The following is an 18,540-nucleotide window of genomic DNA, read 5'->3' on the forward strand; positions in this document are numbered from 1 at the left end:
ATCCTGTTGTCATTTTGTTTTGAAAGCAGAAGAATCATTCAACAGGTTGCTGAGACAAATGTAAACCAGTAAAACATATGAAGAGAAACAAACCTTGAATATAAGTTCAGTTGTTTAAACATTTGACAAACTATGGTGAGGGGGTTAGAAAACACACAAATCCAGCAGCTCCTGTATTTCAATACACCAGAACCCAATATTATTGGCGAGTCGGGTAGTCCATCATCACAGTTCGAGGGCAGGCATCATTTCAGTAATTTCATCCCGTTGCATTCACATTCGTGCCTTGAATGAGATTGAATGTGATCTTTGCTCTCAAGTATGTTCCCAAGTTTTACACTTTCGTGCTTTGCATGAATGGGAATGGAACCGTGTGTGTTGAATGAGGCTCCTTGTGAGCACTGAACTTTGTCCGGTGGAGTTCCTTTTTGTGTTGCTGTAATTGTGTCATTTCTCGATGAGAAAGATTAGGCAACATTTAGTCACTTCTAGCCATGATGCTCAATTTATTTACGAATGTACCCTAGTTACTAGGGACCGTTTACGTTGGAGAACAAGATCTATTGTATGCCTGTGTATTTGGGGAAGTCAAATCTGAAATAATGATGAAATTGCGTGTATCCAAAGTTAAAACTCGTGATTTGTCGCCCTCTGGTGTGTAAAAGATGCAAAAGCTTACAGCACCTGGTATTCCCAGGTGGTCTCCCATACAAGTACTGACCAGGCCCGAGCCTGCTTAGCTTCCGAGATCAGACGAGATCGGGCGTATTCAGGCTAGTATGGCCGTAAGCCAGGGAGGCTGTCCCTGACGCTCTACTTAAAGGGAAGGCAATATCCGTTTCTGCCGCTCATACTTGCAGTTGAACTGTCTCTCTACTCTAAAGTCCGGGACACACCAGCACGCCGCAGACAGTCCCTGCTAACACGAAACGTTGTGGCAACGTTGTGCGTTAGCTGGGGTGCCACACCAGACCGGAACTATATATTACAAAACGAACACATTGTCTTGATAAAACAGCTGTAATTGAGTGCCTGACACGCCAGTCAAGCGCAATCTTGAGAAGGTGTGCATTTCAGTAAGGATTTCAATTGACATGCAGTATGAAACTGAAAGGAGGTTGCATCACTATGATGCATAACATTGCATGTATTGTATTTTCAAGTGTGTGCATTCATCCTGTTGTCATTTTGTTTTGAAAGCAGAAGAATCATTCAACAGGTTGCTGAGACAAATGTAAACCAGTAAAACATATGAAGAGAAACAAACCTTGAATATAAGTTCAGTTGTTTAAACATTTGACAAACTATGGTGAGGGGGTAAGAAAACACACAAATCCAGCAGCTCCTGTATTTCAATACACCAGAACCCAATATTATTGGCGAGTCGGGTAGTCCATCATCACAGTTCGAGGGCAGGCATCATTTCAGTAATTTCATCCCGTTGCATTCACATCCGTGCCTTGAATGAGATTGAATGTGATCTTTGCTCTCAAGTATGTTCCCAAGTTTTACACTTTCGTGCTTTGCATGAATGGGAATGGAACCGTGTGTGTTGAATGAGGCTCCTTGTGAGCACTGAACTTTGTCCGGTGGAGTTCCTTTTTGTGTTGCTGTAATTGTGTCATTTCTCGATGAGAAAGATTAGGCAACATTTAGTCACTTCTAGCCATGATGCTCAATTTATTTACGAATGTACCCTAGTTACTAGGGACCGTTTACGTTGGAGAACAAGATCTATTGTATGCCTGTGTATTTGGGGAAGTCAAATCTGAAATAATGATGAAATTGCGTGTATCCAAAGTTAAAACTCGTGATTTGTCGCCCTCTGGAGTGTAAAAGATGCAAAAGCTTACAGCACCTGGTATTCCCAGGCGGTCTCCCATCCAAGTACTGACCAGGCACGAGCCTGCTTAGCTTCCGAGATCTGACGAGATCGGGCGTATTCAGGATAGTATGGCCGTAAGCCAGGGAGGCTGTCCCTGACGCTCTACTTAAAGGGAAGGCAATATCCGTTTCTGCCGTTCATACTTACAGTTGAACTGTCTCTCTACTCTAAAGCCCGGGACACACCAGCGCGCCGCAGACAGTCCCTGCTAACACGCCACGTTGTGGCAACATTGTGGCAACGTTGTGCGTTAGCTGGGGTGCCACACCAGACCGGAACTATATTTTACAAAACGAACACATTGTCTTGATAATACAGCTGTAATTGAGTGCCTGACACGCCAGTCAAGCGCAATCTTGTGAAGGTGTGCATTTCAGTAAGGATTTCAATTGACATGCAGTATGAAACTGAAAGGAGGTTGCATCACTATGATGCATAACATTGCATGTATTGTATTTTCAAGTGTGTGCATTCATCCTGTTGTCATTTTGTTTTGAAAGCAGAAGAATCATTCAACAGGTTGCTGAGACAAATGTAAACCAGTAAAACATATGAAGAGAAACAAACCTTGAATATAAGTTCAGTTGTTTAAACATTTGACAAACTATGGTGAGGGGGTAAGAAAACACACAAATCCAGCAGCTCCTGTATTTCAATACACCAGAACCCAATATTATTGGCGAGTCGGGTAGTCCATCATCACAGTTCGAGGGCAGGCATCATTTCAGTAATTTCATCCCGTTGCATTCACATCCGTGCCTTGAATGAGATTGAATGTGATCTTTGTTCTCAAGTATGTTCCCAAGTTTTACACTTTCGTGCTTTGCATGAATGGGAATGGAACCGTGTGTGTTGAATGAGGCTCCTTGTGAGCACTGAACTTTGTCCGGTGGAGTTCCTTTTTGTGTTGCTGTAATTGTGTCATTTCTCGATGAGAAAGATTAGGCAACATTTAGTCACTTCTAGCCATGATGCTCAATTTATTTACGAATGTACCCTAGTTACTAGGGACCGTTTACGTTGGAGAACAAGATCTATTGTATGCCTGTGTATTTGGGGAAGTCAAATCTGAAATAATGATGAAATTGCGTGTATCCAAAGTTAAAACTCGTGATTTGTCGCCCTCTGGTGTGTAAAAGATGCAAAAGCTTACAGCACCTGGTATTCCCAGGCGGTCTCCCATCCAAGTACTGACCAGGCCCGAGCCTGCTTAGCTTCCGAGATCGGGCGTATTCAGGCTAGTATGGCCGTAAGCCAGGGAGGCTGTCCCTGACGCTCTACTTAAAGGGAAGGCAATATCCGTTTCTGCCGCTCATACTTGCAGTTGAACTGTCTCTCTACTCTAAAGTCCGGGACACACCAGCGCGCCGCAGGCAGTCCCTGCTAACACGAAACGTTGTGGCAACGTTGTGCGTTAGCTGGGGTGCCACACCAGACCGGAACTATATTTTACAAAACGAACACATTGTCTTGATAAAACAGCTGTAATTGAGTGCCTGACACGGCAGTCAAGCGCAATCTTGAGAAGGTGTGCATTTCAGTAAGGATTTCAATTGACATGCAGTATGAAACTGAAATGAGGTTGCATCACTATGATGCATAACATTGCATGTATTGTATTTTCAAGTGTGTACATTCATCCTGTTGTCATTTTGTTTTGAAAGCAGAAGAATCATTCAACAGGTTGCTGAGACAAATGTAAACCAGTAAAACATATGAAGAGAAACAAACCTTGAATATAAGTTCAGTTGTTTAAACATTTGACAAACTATGGTGAGGGGGTAAGAAAACACACAAATCCAGCAGCTCCTGTATTTCAATACACCAGAACCCAATATTATTGGCGAGTCGGGTAGTCCATCATCACAGTTCGAGGGCAGGCATCATTTCAGTAATTTCATCCCGTTGCATTCACATCCGTGCCTTGAATGAGATTGAATGTGATCTTTGCTCTCAAGTATTTTCCCAAGTTTTACACTTTCGTGCTTTGCATGAATGGGAATGGAACCGTGTGTGTTGAATGAGGCTCCTTGTGAGCACTGAACTTTGTCCGGTGGAGTTCCTTTTTGTGTTGGTGTAATTGTGTCATTTCTCGATGAGAAAGATTAGGCAACATTTAGTCACTTCTAGCCATGATGCTCAATTTATTTACGAATGTACACTAGTTACTAGGGACCGTTTACGTTGGAGAACAAGATCTATTGTATGCCTGTGTATTTGGGGAAGTCAAATCTGAAATAATGATGAAATTGCGTGTATCCAAAGTTAAAACTCGTGATTTGTCGCCCTTTGGTGTGTAAAAGATGCAAAAGCTTACAGCACCTGGTATTCCCAGGGGGTCTCCCATCCAAGTACTGACCAGGCCCGAGCCTGCTTAGCTTCCGAGATCGGACGAGATCGGGCGTATTCAGGCTAGTATGGCCGTAAGCCAGGGAGGCTGTCCCTGACGCGCTACTTAAAGGGAAGGCAATATCCGTTTCTGCCGTTCATACTTACAGTTGAACTGTCTCTCTACTCTAAAGCCCGGGACACACCAGCGCGCCGCAGACAGTCCCTGCTAACACGAAACGTTGTGGCAACGTTGTGCGTTAGCTGGGGTGCCACACCAGACCGGAACTATATATTACAAAACGAACACATTGTCTTGATAATACAGCTGTAATTGAGTGCCTGACACGCCAGTCAAGCGCAATCTTGAGAAGGTGTGCATTTCAGTAAGGATTTCAATTGACATGCAGTATGAAACTGAAAGGAGGTTGCATCACTATGATGCATAACATTGCATGTATTGTATTTTCAAGTGTGTGCATTCATCCTGTTGTCATTTTGTTTTGAAAGCAGAAGAATCATTCTTGCTGAGGTTGCTGAGACAAATGTAAACCAGTAAAACATATGAAGAGAAACAAACCTTGAATATAAGTTCAGTTGTTTAAACATTTGACAAACTATGGTGAGGGGGTAAGAAAACACACAAATCCAGCAGCTCCTGTATTTCAATACACCAGAACCCAATATTATTGGCGAGTCGGGTAGTCCATCATCACAGTTCGAGGGCAGGCATCATTTCAGTAATTTCATCCCGTTGCATTCACATCCGTGCCTTGAATGAGATTGAATGTGATCTTTGCTCTCAAGTATGTTCCCAAGTTTTACACTTTCGTGCTTTGCATGAATGGGAATGGAACCGTGTGTGTTGAATGAGGCTCCTTGTGAGCACTGAACTTTGTCCGGTGGAGTTCCTTTTTGTGTTGCTGTAATTGTGTCATTTCTCGATGAGAAAGATTAGGCAACATTTAGTCACTTCTAGCCATGATGCTCAATTTATTTACGAATGTACCCTAGTTACTAGGGACCGTTTACGTTGGAGAACAAGATCTATTGTATGCCTGTGTATTTGGGGAAGTCAAATGTGAAATAATGATGAAATTGCGTGTATCCAAAGTTAAAACTCGTGATTTGTCGCCCTCTAGTTTATTAAAAGGTGCAAGAGCTTACAGCACCTGGTATTCCCAGGCAGTCTCCCATCCAAGTACTGACCAGGCCCGAGCCTGCTTGGCTTCCGAGATCGGACGAGATCGGGCGTATTCAGGCTAGTATGGCCGTAAGGCAGGAAGGCTGTCCCTGACGCTCTACTTAAAGGGAAGGCAATATCCGTTTCTGCCGTTCATACTTACAGTTGAACTGTCTCTCTACTCTAAAGCCCGGGACACACCAGCGCGCCGCAGACAGTCCCTGCTAACACGCCACGTTGTGGCAACATTGTGGCAACGTTGTGCGTTAGCTGGGGTGCCACACCAGACCGGAACTATATATTACAAAACGAACACATTGTCTTGATAATACAGCTGTAATTGAGTGCCTGACACGCCAGTCAAGCGCAATCTTGAGAAGGTGTGCATTTCAGTAAGGATTTCAATTGACATGCAGTATGAAACTGAAAGGAGGTTGCATCACTATGATGCATAACATTGCATGTATTGTATTTTCAAGTGTGTGCATTCATCCTGTTGTCATTTTGTTTTGAAAGCAGAAGAATCATTCTTGCTGAGGTTGCTGAGACAAATGTAAACCAGTAAAACATATGAAGAGAAACAAACCTTGAATATAAGTTCAGTTGTTTAAACATTTGACAAACTATGGTGAGGGGGTAAGAAAACACACAAATCCAGCAGCTCCTGTATTTCAATACACCAGAACCCAATATTATTGGCGAGTCGGGTAGTCCATCATCACAGTTCGAGGGCAGGCATCATTTCAGTAATTTCATCCCGTTGCATTCACATCCGTGCCTTGAATGAGATTGAATGTGATCTTTGCTCTCAAGTATGTTCCCAAGTTTTACACTTTCGTGCTTTGCATGAATGGGAATGGAACCGTGTGTGTTGAATGAGGCTCCTTGTGAGCACTGAACTTTGTCCGGTGGAGTTCCTTTTTGTGTTGCTGTAATTGTGTCATTTCTCGATGAGAAAGATTAGGCAACATTTAGTCACTTCTAGCCATGATGCTCAATTTATTTACGAATGTACCCTAGTTACTAGGGACCATTTACGTTGGAGAACAAGATCTATTGTATGCCTGTGTATTTGGGGAAGTAAAATCTGAAATATTGATGAAATTGCGTGTATCCAAAGTTAAAACTCGTGATTTGTCGCCCTCTGGTGTGTAAAAGATGCAAAAGCTTACAGCACCTGGTATTCCAAGGCGGTCTCCCATCCAAGTACTGACCAGGCCCAAGCCTGCTTAGCTTCCGAGATCGGACGAGATCGGGCGTATTCAGGCTAGTATGGCCGTAAGCCAGGGAGGCTGTCCCTGACGCTCTACTTAAAGGGAAGGCAATATCCGTTTCTGCCGCTCATACTTGCAGTTGAACTGTCTCTCTACTCTAAAGTCCGGGACACACCAGCGCGCCGCAGGCAGTCCCTGCTAACACGAAACGTTGTGGCAACGTTGTGCGTTAGCTGGGGTGCCACACCAGACCGGAACTATATTTTACAAAACGAACACATTGTCTTGATAATACAGCTGTAATTGAGTGCCTGACACGCCAGTCAAGCGCAATCTTGAGAAGGTGTGCATTTCAGTAAGGATTTCAATTGACATGCAGTATGAAACTGAAAGGAGGTTGCATCACTATGATGCATAACATTGCATGTATTGTATTTTCAAGTGTGTGCATTCATCCTGTTGTCATTTTGTTTTGAAAGCAGAAGAATCATTCAACAGGTTGCTGAGACAAATGTAAACCAGTAAAACATATGAAGAGAAACAAACCTTGAATATAAGTTCAGTTGTTTAAACATTTGACAAACTATGGTGAGGGGGTAAGAAAACACACAAATCCAGCAGCTCCTGTATTTCAATACACCAGAACCCAATATTATTGGCGAGTCGGGTAGTCCATCATCACAGTTCGAGGGCAGGCATCATTTCAGTAATTTCATCCCGTTGCATTCACATCCGTGCCTTGAATGAGATTGAATGTGATCTTTGCTCTCAAGTATGTTCCCAAGTTTTACACTTTCGTGCTTTGCATGAATGGGAATGGAACCGTGTGTGTTGAATGAGGCTCCTTGTGAGCACTGAACTTTGTCCGGTGGAGTTCCTTTTTGTGTTGCTGTAATTGTGTCATTTCTCGATGAGAAAAATTAGGCAACATTTAGTCACTTCTAGCCATGATGCTCAATTTATTTACGAATGTACCCTAGTTACTAGGGACCGTTTACGTTGGAGAACAAGATCTATTGTATGCCTGTGTATTTGGGGAAGTAAAATCTGAAATAATGATGAAATTGTGTGTATCCAAAGTTAAAACTCGTGATATGTCGCCCTCTAGTTTATTAAAAGGTGCAAGAGCTTACAGCACCTGGTATTCCCAGGCAGTCTCCCATCCAAGTACTGACCAGGCCCGAGCCTGCTTGGCTTCCGAGATCGGACGAGATCGGGCGTATTCAGGCTAGTATGGCCGTAAGGCAGGAAGGCTGTCCCTGACGCTCTACTTAAAGGGAAGGCAATATCCGTTTCTGCCGTTCATACTTACAGTTGAACTGTCTCTCTACTCTAAAGCCCGGGACACACCAGCGCGCCGCAGACAGTCCCTGCTAACACGAAACGTTGTGGCAACGTTGTGCGTTAGCTGGGGTGCCACACCAGACCGGAACTATATTTTACAAAACGAACACATTGTCTTGATAATACAGCTGTAATTGAGTGCCTGACACGCCAGTCAAGCGCAATCTTGAGAAGGTGTGCATTTCAGTAAGGATTTCAATTGACATGCAGTATGAAACTGAAAGGAGGTTGCATCACTATGATGCATAACATTGCATGTATTGTATTTTCAAGTGTGTGCATTCATCCTGTTGTCATTTTGTTTTGAAAGCAGAAGAATCATTCAACAGGTTGCTGAGACAAATGTAAACCAGTAAAACATATGAAGAGAAACAAACCTTGAATATAAGTTCAGTTGTTTAAACATTTGACAAACTATGGTGAGGGGGTAAGAAAACACACAAATCCAGCAGCTCCTGTATTTCAATACACCAGAACCCAATATTATTGGCGAGTCGGGTAGTCCATCATCACAGTTCGAGGGCAGGCATCATTTCAGTAATTTCATCCCGGTGCATTCACATCCGTGCCTTGAATGAGATTGAATGTGATCTTTGCTCTCAAGTATGTTCCCAAGTTTTACACTTTCGTGCTTTGCATGAATGGGAATGGAACCGTGTGTGTTGAATGAGGCTCCTTGTGAGCACTGAACTTTGTCCGGTGGAGTTCCTTTTTGTGTTGCTGTAATTGTGTCATTTCTCGATGAGAAAGATTAGGCAACATTTAGTCACTTCTAGCCATGATGCTCAATTTATTTACGAATGTACCCTAGTTACTAGGGACCGTTTACGTTGGAGAACAAGATCTATTGTATGCCTGTGTATTTGGGGAAGTCAAATCTGAAATAATGATGAAATTGCGTGTATCCAAAGTTAAAACTCGTGATTTGTCGCCCTCTGGTGTGTAAAAGATGCAAAAGCTTACAGCACCTGGTATTCCCAGGCGGTCTCCCATCCAAGGACTGACCAGGCCCGAGCCTGCTTAGCTTCCGAGATCGGACGAGATCGGGCTTATTCAGGCTAGTATGGCCGTAAGCCAGGGAGGCTGTCCCTGACGCTCTACTTAAAGGGAAGGCAATATCCGTTTCTGCCGCTCATACTTACAGTTGAACTGTCTCTCTACTCTAAAGCCCGGGACACACCAGCGCGCCGCAGACAGTCCCTGCTAACACGCCACGTTGTGGCAACATTGTGGCAACGTTGTGCGTTAGCTGGGGTGCCACACCAGACCGGAACTATATATTACAAAACGAACACATTGTCTTGATTAAACAGCTGTAATTGAGTGCCTGACACGCCAGTCAAGCGCAATCTTGAGAAGGTGTGCATTTCAGTAAGGATTTCAATTGACATGCAGTATGAAACTGAAAGGAGGTTGCATCACTATGATGCATAACATTGCATGTATTGTATTTTCAAGTGTGTGCATTCATCCTGTTGTCATTTTGTTTTGAAAGCAGAAGAATCATTCAACAGGTTGCTGAGACAAATGTAAACCAGTAAAACATATGAAGAGAAACAAACCTTGAATATAAGTTCAGTTGTTTAAACATTTGACAAACTATGGTGAGGGGGTAAGAAAACACACAAATCCAGCAGCTCCTGTATTTCAATACACCAGAACCCAATATTATTGGCAAGTCGGGTAGTCCATCTTCACAGTTCGAGGGCAGTCATCATTTCAGTAATTTCATCCCGTTGCATTCACATCCGTGCCTTGAATGAGATTGAATGTGATCTTTGCTCTCAAGTAAGTTCCCAAGTTTTACACTTTCGTGCTTTGCATGAATGGGAATGGAACCGTGTGTGTTGAATGAGGCTCCTTGTGAGCACTGAACTTTGTCCGGTGGAGTTCTTTTTTGTGTTGCTGTAATTGTCTCATTTCTTGATGAGAAAGATTAGGCAACATTTAGTCACTTCTAGCCATGATGCTCAATTTATTTACGAATGTACCCTAGTTACTAGGGACCGTTTACGTTGGAGAACAAGATCTATTGTATGCCTGTGTATTTGGGGAAGTCAAATCTGAAATAATGATGAAATTGCGTGTATCCAAAGTTAAAACTCGTGATTTGTCGCCCTCTGGTGTGTAAAAGATGCAAAAGCTTACAGCACCAGGTATTCCCAGGCGGTCTCCCATCCAAGTACTGACCAGGAACGAGCCTGCTTAGCTTCCGAGATCGGACGAGATCGGGCGTATTCAGGCTAGTATGGCCGTAAGCCAGGGAGGCTGTCCCTGATGCTCTACTTAAAGGGAAGGCAATATCCGTTTCTGCCGTTCATACTTACAGTTGAACTGTCTCTCTACTGTAAAGCCCGGGACACACCAGCGCGCCGCAGACAGTCCCTGCTAACACGCCACGTTGTGGCAACATTGTGCGTTAGCTGGGGTGCCACACCAGACCGGAACTATATATTACAAAACGAACACGTTGTCTTGATAAAACAGCTGTAATTGAGTGCCTGACACGCCAGTCAAGCGCAATCTTGAGAAGGTGTGCATTTCAGTAAGGATTTCAATTGACATGCAGTATGAAACTGAAAGGAGGTTGCATCACTATGATGCATAACATTGCATGTATTGTATTTTCAAGTGTGTGCATTCATCCTGTTGTCATTTTGTTTTGAAAGCAGAAGAATCATTCAACAGGTTGCTGAGACAAATGTAAACCAGTAAAACATATGAAGAGAAACAAACCTTGAATATAAGTTCAGTTGTTTAAACATTTGACAAACTATGGTGAGGGGGTAAAAAAACACACAAATCCAGCAGCTCCTGTATTTCAATACACCAGAACCCAATATTATTGGCGAGTCGGGTAGTCCATCATCACAGTTCGAGGGCAGGCATCATTTCAGTAATTTCATCCCGTTGCATTCACATCCGTGCCTTGAATGAGATTGAATGTGATCTTTGCTCTCAAGTATGTTCCCAAGTTTTACACTTTCGTGCATTGCATGAATGGGAATGGAACCGTGTGTGTTGAATGAGGCTCCTTGTGAGCACTGAACTTTGTCCGGTGGAGTTCCTTTTTGTGTTGCTGTAATTGTGTCATTTCTCGATGATAAAGATTAGGCAACATTTAGTCACTTCTAGCCATGATGCTCAATTTATTTACGAATGTACCCTAGTTACTAGGGACCGTTTACGTTGGAGAACAAGATCTATTGTATGCCTGTGTATTTGGGGAAGTAAAATCTGAAATAATGATGAAATTGCGTGTATCCAAAGTTAAAACTCGTGATTTGTCGCCCTCTGGTGTGTAAAAGATGCAAAAGCTTACAGCACCTGGTATTCCCAGGCGGTCTCCCATCCAAGTACTGACCTGGCCCAAGCCTGTTTAGCTTCCGAGATCGGGCGTATTCAGGCTAGTATGGCCGTAAGCCAGGAATGCTGTCCCTGACACTCTACTTAAAGGGAAGGCAATATCCGTTTCTGCCGTTCATACTTACAGTTGAACTGTCTCTCTACTCTAAAGCCCGGGACACACCAGCGCGCCGCAGACAGTCCCTGCTAACACGCCACGTTGTGGCAACATTGTGGCAACGTTGTGCGTTAGCTGGGGTGCCACACCAGACCGGAACTATATATAACAAAACGAACACGTTGTTTTGATAAAACAGCTGTAATTGAGTGCCTGACACGCCAGTCAAGCGCAATCTTGAGAAGGTGTGCATTTCAGTAAGGATTTCAATTGACATGCAGTATGAAACTGAAAGGAGGTTGCATCACTATGATGCATAACATTGCATGTATTGTATTTTCAAGTGTGTGCATTCATCCTGTTGTCATTTTGTTTTGAAAGCAGAAGAATCATTCAACAGGTTGCTGAGACAAATGTAAACCAGTAAAACATATGAAGAGAAACAAACCTTGAATATAAGTTCAGTTGTTTAAACATTTGACAAACTATGGTGAGGGGGTAAAAAAACACACAAATCCAGCAGCTCCTGTATTTCAATACACCAGAACCCAATATTATTGGCGAGTCGGGTAGTCCATCATCACAGTTCGAGGGCAGGCATCATTTCAGTAATTTCATCCCGTTGCATTCACATCCGTGCCTTGAATGAGATTGAATGTGATCTTTGCTCTCAAGTATGTTCCCAAGTTTTACACTTTCGTGCATTGCATGAATGGGAATGGAACCGTGTGTGTTGAATGAGGCTCCTTGTGAGCACTGAACTTTGTCCGGTGGAGTTCCTTTTTGTGTTGCTGTAATTGTGTCATTTCTCGATGAGAAAGATTAGGCAACATTTAGTCACTTCTAGCCATGATGCTCAATTTATTTACGAATGTACCCTAGTTACTAGGGACCGTTTATGTTGGAGAACAAGATCTATTGTATGCCTGTGTATTTGGGGAAGTCAAATCTGAAATAATGATGAAATTGCGTGTATCCAAAGTTAAAACTCGTGATTTGTCGCCCTCTGGTGTGTAAAAGATGCAAAAGCTTACAGCACCCGGTATTCCCAGGCGGTCTCCCATTCAAGTACTGACCAGGCCCGAGCCTGCTCAGCTTCCGAGATCGGACGAGATCGGGCGTATTCAGGCTAGTATAGCCGTAAGCCAGGGAGGCTGTCCCTGACGCTCTACTTAAAGGGAAGGCAATATCAGTTTCTGCCGTTCATACTTACAGTTGAACTGTCACTCTACTCTAAAGCCCGGGACAAACCAGCGCGCCGCAGACAGTCCCTGCTAACACGAAACGTTGTGGCAACGTTGTGCGTTAGCTGGGGTGCCACACCAGACCGGAACTATGTATTACAAAACGAACACATTGTCTTGATAATACAGCTGTAATTGAGTGCCTGACACGCCAGTCAAGCGCAATCTTGAGAAGGTGTGCATTTCAGTAAGGATTTCAATTGACATGCAGTATGAAACTGAAAGGAGGTTGCATCACTATAATGCATAACATTGCATGTATTGTATTTTCAAGTGTGTGCATTCATCCTGTTGTCATTTTGTTTTGAAAGCAGAAGAATCATTCAACAGGTTGCTGAGACAAATGTAAACCAGTAAAACATATGAAGAGAAACAAACCTTGAATATAAGTTCAGTTGTTTAAACATTTGACAAACTATGGTGAGGGGGTAAGAAAACACACAAATCCAGCAGCTCCTGTATTTCAATACACCAGAACCCAATATTATTGGCGAGTCGGGTAGTCCATCATCACAGTTCGAGGGCAGGCATCATTTCAGTAATTTCATCCCGTTGCATTCACATCCGTGCCTTGAATGAGATTGAATGTGATCTTTGCTCTCAAGTATGTTCCCAAGTTTTACACTTTTGTGCTTTGCATGAATGGGAATGGAACCGTGTGTGTTGAATGAGGCTCCTTGTGAGCACTGAACTTTGTCCGGTGGAGTTCCTTTTTGTGTTGCTGTAATTGTGTCATTTCTCGATGAGAAAGATTAGGCAACATTTAGTCACTTCTAGCCATGATGCTCAATTTATTTACGAATGTACCCTAGTTACTAGGGACCGTTTACGTTGGAGAACAAGATCTATTGTATGCCTGTGTATTTGGGGAAGTCAAATCTGAAATAATGATGAAATTGCGTGTATCCAAAGTTAAAACTCGTGATTTGTCGCCCTCTGGTGTGTAAAAGATGCAAAAGCTTACAGCACCTGGTATTCCCAGGCGGTCTCCCATCCAAGTACTGACCAGGTCCGAGCCTGCTTAGCTTCCGAGATCGGACGAGATCGGGCGTATTCAGGCTAGTATGGCCGTAAGCCAGGGAGGCTGTCCCTGACGCTCTACTTAAAGGGAAGGCAATATCCGTTTCTGCCGTTCATACTTACAGTTGAACTGTCTCTCTACTCTAAAGCCCGGGACACACCAGCGCGCCGCAGACAGTCCCTGCTAACACGCCACGTTGTGGCAGCGTTGTGGCAACGTTGTGCGTTAGCTGGGGTGCCACACCAGACCGGAACTATATATTACAAAACTAACACATTGTCTTGATAAAACAGCTGTAATTGAGTGCCTGACACGCCATTCAAGCGCAATCTTGAGAAGGTGTGCATTTCAGTAAGGATTTCAATTGACATGCAGTATGAAACTGAAAGGAGGTTGCATCACTATGATGCATAACATTGCATGTATTGTATTTTCAAGTGTGTGCATTCATCCTGTTGTCATTTTGTTTTGAAAGCAGAAGAATCATTCAACAGGTTGCTGAGACAAATGTAAACCAGTAAAACATATGAAGAGAAACAAACCTTGAATATAAGTTCAGTTGTTTAAACATTTGACAAACTATGGTGAGGGGGTAAGAAAACACACAAATCCAGCAGCTCCTGTATTTCAATACACCAGAACCCAATATTATTGGCGAGTCGGGTAGTCCATCATCACAGTTCGAGGGCAGGCATCATTTCAGTAATTTCATCCCGTTGCATTCACATCCGTGCCTTGAATGAGATTGAATGTGATCTTTGCTCTCAAGTATGTTCCCAAGTTTTACACTTTCGTGCTTTGCATGAATGGGAATGGAACCGTGTGTGTTGAATGAGGCTCCTTGTGAGCACTGAACTTTGTCCGGTGGAGTTCCTTTTTGTGTTGCTGTAATTGTGTCATTTCTCGATGAGAAAGATTAGGCAACATTTAGTCACTTCTAGCCATGATGCTCAATTTATTTACGAATGTACCCTAGTTACTAGGGACCGTTTCCGTTGGAGAACAAGATCTATTGTATGCCTGTGTATTTGGGGAAGTCAAATCTGAAATAATGATGAAATTGCGTGTATCCAAAGTTAAAACTCGTGATTTGTCGCCCTCTGGTGTGTAAAAGATGAAAAGCTTACAGCACCTGGTATTCCCAGGCGGTCTCCCATCCAAGTACTGACCAGGCCCGAGCCTGCTTAGCTTCCGAGATCGGACGAGATCGGACGAGATCGGGCGTATTCAGGCTAGTATGGCCGTAAGCCAGGGAGGCTGTCCCTGACGCTCTACTTAAAGGGAAGGCAATATCCGTTTCTGCCGTTCATACTTACAGTTGAACTGTCTCTCTACTCTAAAGCCCGGGACACACCAGCGCGCCGCAGACAGTCCCTGCTAACACGCCACGTTGTGGCAACATTGTGGCAACGTTGTGCGTTAGCTGGGGTGCCACACCAGACCGGAACTATGTATTACAAAACGAACACATTGTCTTGATAAAACAGCTGTAATTGAGTGCCTGACACGCCAGTCAAGCGCAATCTTGAGAAGGTGTGCATTTCAGTAAGGATTTCAATTGACATGCAGTATGAAACTGAAAGGAGGTTGCATCACTATGATGCATAACATTGCATTTATTGTATTTTCAAGTGTGTGCATTCATCCTGTTGTCATTTTTTTTTGAAAGCAGAAGAATCATTCAACAGGTTGCTGAGACAAATGTAAACCAGTAAAACATATGAAGAGAAACAAACCTTGAATATAAGTTCAGTTGTTTAAACATTTGACAAACTATGGTGAGGGGGTAAGAAAACACACAAATCCAGCAGCTCCTGTATTTCAATACACCAGAACCCAATATTATTGGCGAGTCGGGTAGTCCATCATCACAGTTCGAGGGCAGGCATCATTTCAGTAATTTCATCCCGTTGCATTCACATCCGTGCCTTGAATGAGATTGAATGTGATCTTTGCTCTCAAGTATGTTCCCAAGTTTTACACTTTCGTGCTTTGCATGAATGGGAATGGAACCGTGTGTGTTGAATGAGGCTCCTTGTGAGCACTGAACTTTGTCCGGTGGAGTTCCTTTTTGTGTTGCTGTAATTGTGTCATTTCTCGATGAGAAAGATTAGGCAACATTTAGTCACTTCTAGCCATGATGCTCAATTTATTTACGAATGTACCCTAGTTACTAGGGACCGTTTACGTTGGAGAACAATATCTATTGTATGCCTGTGTATTTGGGGAAGTCAAATCTGAAATAATGATGAAATTGCGTGTATCCAAAGTTAAAACTCGTGATTTGTCGCCCTCTGGTGTGTAAAAGATGCAAAAGCTTACAGCACCTGGTATTCCCAGGCGGTCTCCCATCCAAGTACTGACCAGGCCCGAGCCTGCTTAGCTTCCGAGATCGGACGAGATCGGGCGTATTCAGGCTAGTATGGCCGTAAGCCAGGGAGGCTGTCCCTGACGCTCTACTTAAAGGGAAGGCAATATCCGTTTCTGCCGTTCATACTTACAGTTGAACTGTCTCTCTACTCTAAAGCCCGGGACACACCAGCGCGCCGCAGACAGTCCCTGCTAACACGCCACGTTGTGGCAACATTGTGGCAACGTTGTGCGTTAGCTGGGGTGCCACACCAGACCGGAACTATGTATTACAAAACGAACACATTGTCTTGATAAAACAGCTGTAATTGAGTGCCTGACACGCCAGTCAAGCGCAATCTTGAGAAGGTGTGCATTTCAGTAAGGATTTCAATTGACATGCAGTATGAAACTGAAAGGAGGTTGCATCACTATGATGCATAACATTGCATGTATTGTATTTTCAAGTGTGTGCATTCATCCTGTTGTCATTTTAATTTGAAAGCAGAAGAATCATTCAACAGGTTGCTGAGACAAATGTAAACCAGTAAAACATATGAAGAGAAACAAACCTTGAATATAAATTCAGTTGTTTAAACATTTGACAAACTATGGTGAGGGGGTAAGAAAACACACACATCCAGCAGCTCCTGTATTTCAATACACCAGAAGCCAATATTATTGGCGAGTCGGGTAGTCCATCATCACAGTTCGAGGGCAGGCATCAATTCAGTTATTTCATCCCGTTGCATTCACATCCGTGCCTTGAATGAGATTGAATGTGATCTTTGCTCTCAAGTATGTTCCCAAGTTTTACACTTTCGTGCTTTGCATGAATGGGAATGGAACCGTGTGTGTTGAATGTGGCTCCTTGTGAGCACTGAACTTTGTCCGGTGGAGTTCCTTTTTGTGTTGCTGTAATTGTGTCATTTCTCGATGAGATAGATTAGGCAACATTTAGTCACTTCTAGCCATGATGCTCAATTTATTTACGAATGTACCCTAGTTTCTAGGGACCGTTTACGTTGGAGAACAAGATCTATTGTATGCCTGTGTATTTGGGGAAGTCAAATCTGAAATAATGATGAAATTGCGTGTATCCAAAGTTAAAACTCGTGATTTGTCGCCCTCTGGTGTGTAAAAGATGCAAAAGCGTACAGCACCTGGTATTCCCAGACGGTCTCCCATCCAAGTACTGACCAGGCCAGAGCCTGCTTAGCTTCCGAGATCGGACGAGATCGGGCGTATTCAGGCTAGTATGGCCGTAAGCCAGGGAGGCTGTCCCTGACGCTCTACTTAAAGGGAAGGCAATATCCGTTTCTGCCGTTCATACTTACAGTTGAACTGTCTCTCTACTCTAAAGCCCGGGACACACCAGCGCGCCGCAGACAGTCCCTGCTAACACGCCACGTTGTGGCAGCGTTGTGGCAACGTTGTGCGTTAGCTGGGGTGCCACACCAGACCGGAACTATATATTACAAAACGAACACATTGTCTTGATAAAACAGCTGTAATTGAGTGCCTGACACGCCAGTCAAGCGCAATCTTGAGAAGGTGTGCATTTCAGTAAGGATTTCAATTGACATGCAGTATGAAACTGAAAGGAGGTTGCATCACTATGATGCATAACATTGCATGTATTGTATTTTCAAGTGTGTGCATTCATCCTGTTGTCATTTTGTTTTGAAAGCAGAAGAATCATTCAACAGGTTGCTGAGACAAATGTAAACCAGTAAAACATATGAAGAGAAACAAACCTTGAATATAAGTTCAGTTGTTTAAACATTTGACAAACTATGGTGAGGGGGTAAGAAAACACACAAATCCAGCAGCTCCTGTATTTCAATACACCAGAACCCAATATTATTGGCGAGTCGGGTAGTCCATCATCACAGTTCGAGGGCAGGCATCATTTCAGTAATTTCATCCCGTTGCATTCACATCCGTGCCTTGAATGAGATTGAATGTGATCTTTGCTCTCAAGTATGTTCCCAAGTTTTACACTTTCGTGCTTTGCATGAATGGGAATGGAACCGTGTGTGTTGAATGAGGCTCCTTGTGAGCACTGAACTTTGTCCGGTGGAGTTCCTTTTTGTGTTGCTGTAATTGTGTCATTTCTCGATGAGAAAGATTAGGCAACATTTAGTCACTTCTAGCCATGATGCTCAATTTATTTACGAATGTACCCTAGTTACTAGGGACCGTTTACGTTGGAGAACAAGATCTATTGTATGCCTGTGTATTTGGGGAAGTCAAATCTGAAATAATGATGAAATTGCGTGTATCCAAAGTTAAAACTCGTGATTTGTCGCCCTCTGGTGTGTAAGAGATGCAAAAGCTTACAGCACCTGGTATTCCCAGGCGGTCTCCCATCCAAGTACTGACCAGGCCCGAGCCTGCTTAGCTTCCGAGATCGGACGAGATCGGGCGTATTCAGGCTAGTATGGCCGTAAGCCAGGGAGGCTGTCCCTGACGCTCTACTTAAAGGGAAGGCAATATCCGTTTCTGC

At 43.5% G+C, this 18,540-nt stretch overlaps 13 non-coding genes and 3 pseudogenes across 13 annotated transcripts; all 16 read right to left on the bottom strand.

Annotated features, from left to right (window-relative positions):
* Window positions 1-672: 672 nt before the first annotated feature.
* LOC136742085 (5S ribosomal RNA) lies at window positions 673-791 on the bottom strand. Its single transcript, XR_010814715.1, has one exon. It is a non-coding gene; the product is annotated as a 5S ribosomal RNA (ribosomal RNA).
* Window positions 792-1,846: 1,055 nt separating this feature from the next.
* On the bottom strand, window positions 1,847-1,965 carry LOC136742247 (5S ribosomal RNA). Its single transcript, XR_010814868.1, has one exon. It is a non-coding gene; the product is annotated as a 5S ribosomal RNA (ribosomal RNA).
* Window positions 1,966-3,031: 1,066 nt separating this feature from the next.
* LOC136742275 (uncharacterized) lies at window positions 3,032-3,140 on the bottom strand (annotated as a pseudogene).
* A 1,055-nt stretch (window positions 3,141-4,195) lies between these two features.
* On the bottom strand, window positions 4,196-4,314 carry LOC136741976 (5S ribosomal RNA). Its single transcript, XR_010814609.1, has one exon. It is a non-coding gene; the product is annotated as a 5S ribosomal RNA (ribosomal RNA).
* Window positions 4,315-5,373: 1,059 nt separating this feature from the next.
* On the bottom strand, window positions 5,374-5,492 carry LOC136742228 (5S ribosomal RNA). The gene has a single exon (XR_010814852.1). It is a non-coding gene; the product is annotated as a 5S ribosomal RNA (ribosomal RNA).
* A 1,069-nt stretch (window positions 5,493-6,561) lies between these two features.
* On the bottom strand, window positions 6,562-6,680 carry LOC136742012 (5S ribosomal RNA). Its single transcript, XR_010814646.1, has one exon. It is a non-coding gene; the product is annotated as a 5S ribosomal RNA (ribosomal RNA).
* A 1,056-nt stretch (window positions 6,681-7,736) lies between these two features.
* On the bottom strand, window positions 7,737-7,855 carry LOC136742229 (5S ribosomal RNA). The gene has a single exon (XR_010814853.1). It is a non-coding gene; the product is annotated as a 5S ribosomal RNA (ribosomal RNA).
* A 1,055-nt stretch (window positions 7,856-8,910) lies between these two features.
* LOC136742224 (5S ribosomal RNA) lies at window positions 8,911-9,029 on the bottom strand. Its single transcript, XR_010814848.1, has one exon. It is a non-coding gene; the product is annotated as a 5S ribosomal RNA (ribosomal RNA).
* A 1,066-nt stretch (window positions 9,030-10,095) lies between these two features.
* Window positions 10,096-10,214, bottom strand: LOC136742233 (5S ribosomal RNA). Its single transcript, XR_010814856.1, has one exon. It is a non-coding gene; the product is annotated as a 5S ribosomal RNA (ribosomal RNA).
* Window positions 10,215-11,269: 1,055 nt separating this feature from the next.
* LOC136742280 (uncharacterized) lies at window positions 11,270-11,378 on the bottom strand (annotated as a pseudogene).
* Window positions 11,379-12,444: 1,066 nt separating this feature from the next.
* On the bottom strand, window positions 12,445-12,563 carry LOC136742231 (5S ribosomal RNA). Its single transcript, XR_010814854.1, has one exon. It is a non-coding gene; the product is annotated as a 5S ribosomal RNA (ribosomal RNA).
* Window positions 12,564-13,618: 1,055 nt separating this feature from the next.
* Window positions 13,619-13,737, bottom strand: LOC136742023 (5S ribosomal RNA). Its single transcript, XR_010814656.1, has one exon. It is a non-coding gene; the product is annotated as a 5S ribosomal RNA (ribosomal RNA).
* A 1,065-nt stretch (window positions 13,738-14,802) lies between these two features.
* LOC136742237 (uncharacterized) lies at window positions 14,803-14,931 on the bottom strand (annotated as a pseudogene).
* Window positions 14,932-15,997: 1,066 nt separating this feature from the next.
* On the bottom strand, window positions 15,998-16,116 carry LOC136742220 (5S ribosomal RNA). Its single transcript, XR_010814844.1, has one exon. It is a non-coding gene; the product is annotated as a 5S ribosomal RNA (ribosomal RNA).
* A 1,066-nt stretch (window positions 16,117-17,182) lies between these two features.
* On the bottom strand, window positions 17,183-17,301 carry LOC136742205 (5S ribosomal RNA). The gene has a single exon (XR_010814830.1). It is a non-coding gene; the product is annotated as a 5S ribosomal RNA (ribosomal RNA).
* A 1,066-nt stretch (window positions 17,302-18,367) lies between these two features.
* On the bottom strand, window positions 18,368-18,486 carry LOC136742232 (5S ribosomal RNA). The gene has a single exon (XR_010814855.1). It is a non-coding gene; the product is annotated as a 5S ribosomal RNA (ribosomal RNA).
* Between the last annotated feature and the right edge of the window lie 54 nt (window positions 18,487-18,540).

The sequence above is a fragment of the Amia ocellicauda genome, unplaced genomic scaffold (assembly GCF_036373705.1).
Source record: "Amia ocellicauda isolate fAmiCal2 unplaced genomic scaffold, fAmiCal2.hap1 HAP1_SCAFFOLD_73, whole genome shotgun sequence".
NCBI lineage: Eukaryota > Metazoa > Chordata > Actinopteri > Amiiformes > Amiidae > Amia > Amia ocellicauda.